Raw genomic sequence first — 3,657 nt, 5'->3', positions numbered from 1 at the left:
CTCACTTTTAACAATCATTATGCAAACCTCAACTTATTGTATGTATAAATAAAATAAGCATACAACGCATTTTGTCTTTTTTTTTTCCTGCCTCAGGTTTATTTGCACAAGTAGCACAAGAGAACCCCAGCCCCATGCAGATGGCAGCCCGGGTGGGGGCGGGGGTCGCACCAGTCCTTCTGTCCTCACATTGGCAGACAGAGATATCTACTCTGAAGCCTTTGTAGGGGCCTGGGCACCTTTGGGAGCCTGAGCTGGAACTGTAGCCTGGGCCTTGGTTTGATCCTTGGCCTTGGCCTTTGGCGAGCACAGCCTGAGTCTCTTGGCCATGGGGGCATGACCACACTTCCCAAGCTTGGAGTGGGCAATGTAGGCAATCGATCGAGCTTGCGGCTGACACCCTTTGAGATCTTGGGCTTAACCTCCTTGAGCTTTATGAGGGCCTTGATAGCCTTGGCACCTACACTCATGGCCTTGGCATTGTTGGCCTGCATCTTCTTTAGGCCCTTCTTGTGTCTCTTGGCAAAGCATATGTTCCTCGGGAACTTGGGGACCTCCTTAAGAGATTTGTATCTTTGTGATCGGGGTTTCTTGATACCATTTCTGTGCCATTTTCGGGACTGGTTGTGTGTGGCATGGGTCTTAGACTTGGCCATGTCTGCACCTTAAGCCGTGGCTCCCAAAGCGCCTAGAACCGAAAGAGAAAGGGGCCACCCATACATTGCATTTTGATAACAATCTTCTCAACACGTTGTGTGTGTCTCCTGACCCCACTAGTTCGGGTTTCGTCAGGGCTTCCTGCGTGATCTCAAGGCCAATCAGGAAGGAGCAGTGAGGGTTTTTGTCCTGAATGCATTGATATCAGCAAATGAAGGTTTTCAGGGCTATATTGCAGATCACACCCTATTGCTGTTGATAGTTTTTCTTGTTGTTCTTTCTTTTACCCTTTATTTGGTGGTAGGAAGTGGAAGTTAAGGGTGTGGTGAAAAGATAAATATGATGCTTGAAAATTAGAATCTGACCTTTGTTCTGATCAGCCTCTGGCCCTGTGCAGTTCATGGCATCCACACCACATATGGAAGTCCACTTAGTGAGACAAGCAGACATTCTCTAGTGGAGATGGTGAAGCTGGATTTTCATCTCCTAAGGAGAGAGCTGATTTCATTCCTCAGCTTCAGAGAGAAGTGAATCAAAAGATGAAATATAGCCATCACACCTTCCTCCCTTCCCTACGTGTGCTATCTGCACTGCAACTGCCTTGACTCACCTTTCTCCGTTGTTCTCCGTTTCCCCTTCTCTTATAGCCAGCCCTTTGCATCCTAATCCTACAAGCAGTGTCCCACCTGCCACACTCAAGAGCCCTATGAGGGTCTGCAAAGACCGTCTGTTTCCTCACTTCCTGTCCTAACCTCACACTATATTGTTTATTGGGAATGTGGGGAATACCAAAAATAAGACATAATCAACCTCATCCCTTTGATGGTTAATCAGGAAATCTCACTTGCCGCCTATTGGGAACACACTGTTAGCCAATGGAGAGGAGCAAATATTTTGAAAGAAAGGTGGAAATTTAAGTGGGGGGCTGCAAAAGAAGTCTAATATTACTCCTCAAAAGACATTGCTACCAGAGCCGCATGCATTTCTTTTTTCCTTGCCAAAATATTCAAACCAAGGTTTGTAGAAGAACTTTGAACCCCACACTTTATGTCTGCACATGGGAGCTGAGTTGAATCCGTGCTTTGTTTTTCTAATTTATTGAGGAGGAAAAAAGCCTTATCTGTATGCATCTGTAAAACCTAATGCATGGCCTACTTTTTATATTACCTAATTTTGAGATTTTGGTTAACCCCCCAATCTCTTTAAGTCTCAGTTTCTTATTCAATAAAATATGTGGCTTGGAACATTTGTTGCTATGGTTCACTCTAGTTCTAAAATGCCATTCTCACCAAATTTAAATCAACTTCACCATGGGGACAAAGCACGGGAAATTTATGGAAAATGACAAGTCCTGAGCATAGAACCACATCCCTGAGCTGTGCCCTGGAGGAGAGTTGAGAATAAACACCCATTGAGATTTAAATGAATGAGAAATAAACCTTTGTTTTATATATATATATATATATATATATACACACACATATATATACACATATATACACATATATATACACATATATATACACATATATATACATATATATATATATATTTTTTTTTTTTGAGACGGAGTCTCACTCTGTCACCAGGCTGGAGTGCAGTGGCACAATCTCGGCTCACTGCAACCTTCGCCTCCCGAGTTCAAGTGATTTTCAGCTTCCAGAGTAGCTGGGACTATAGGTGTGCACCACCACGCCCAGCTATTTTTTTGTATTTTTAGTAGAGACAGAGTTTCACCATGTTGGCCAGGATGGTCTCCAATCTCTTGACCTCATGATTCACCAGCCTCAGCCTCCCAAAGTGCTGGGATTACAGGCATGAGCCACTGTGCCCTGCCTGTCATTTTTAAATCTTTAAACATTTGGGGGTTTATTTTTTACAACAGCTACTGTTAACTAATCTATTTCTGGACTTCCATTTCCTCATTTAAAAAAATGAGAGGCCGGGCATGGTGGCTCACGCCTGTAATCTCAGCACTTTGGGAGGCTGAGGCGGGCGGATCACCTGAGGTCAGGAGTTCTAGACCAGCCTGGCTAACATGGTGAAACCCCGTTTCTACTACAAATACAAAAAATTAGCTGGGCGTGCTGGCATGTGCCTGTAATCCCAGCTAGTCGGGAGGCTGAGGCAGGAGAATTGCTTGAACCTGGGAGGCACAGGTTGCAGTGAGCTGAGATGGTGCCACTGCATTCTAGCTTGGACAAGAAGAGTGAAACTCTGTCTCAAAAAAAAAAAAGAATGAGAGTAATAATTAGAGTCTGGGAATGTTTTTGTGAGGCTGCAATCAAATGACACTTGTGGATCAGCCCTGGTGTGTCTGCAAGAGTGGGCTTGACTTCTCTGTTTCTTCCTTCCACCCAGCTGCAGAGGGAGAAGCAGTAAGCCCTTGTCACCAGGTGGACAGTGATGAAGTGGAGGCCCACAGAGGCCCCCAGTGGACGCTGTTCTTCTGAAGAGCAGCCTACAAACCTGCTTCTCCCAGATGAAGCTGTTTGGAAAGTTGCTTCCCCATGCCACACAATGGTCTGGGCAGAGGCCATTGGAGTGGATGGTTCACTCCTCCAAGGGCTCGGGAAACCGAATTCCTTCTGCACCCCACTGTCCACTTGCCTTCCCTGCTTCTCTACCTCCCATTGGCTTCTTCTTGCCCTGAGGACCCGCTGCTGTTCTCATGGTAGACCACGGGGTGCTTGGAAACTGATGACCCCTGCACATCCATGAAGATCATGCACCTCAAGATTCCAGCTTCCGTCTGTTGGCCACAGAGGTGCTTCCTGATGGGGTGGGTGGGCCCTTGCTATTCCTCGGGGGACAGGGCATCCTGAATGCAGCCTACTCTAAAGCAGCCTCCTTCTAAAGCAGCCTACTCCCACAGCAGCGCACCCTACACCTACCAACAAAGACACAGAAAGCCCACGCAGGGTCATTAGGGAGGACCTGCACATACAACTGCACACAGGCAGACTGGAGGCCAGGCAGGCGCTCAGGGAGGCAAGAAGA

General features: G+C 46.5%; 1 pseudogene; it reads right to left on the bottom strand.

Annotated features, from left to right (window-relative positions):
- Window positions 1-207: 207 nt before the first annotated feature.
- Window positions 208-656, bottom strand: LOC100583239 (annotated as a pseudogene).
- Window positions 657-3,657: the final 3,001 nt, after the last annotated feature.

This window comes from Nomascus leucogenys, chromosome 16 (genome assembly GCF_006542625.1).
Source record: "Nomascus leucogenys isolate Asia chromosome 16, Asia_NLE_v1, whole genome shotgun sequence".
Taxonomy (NCBI): Eukaryota; Metazoa; Chordata; class Mammalia; order Primates; family Hylobatidae; genus Nomascus; species Nomascus leucogenys.
Note: the sequence above shows the minus strand (reverse complement) of the source record. Positions and strands in the feature narration are given on the sequence as shown.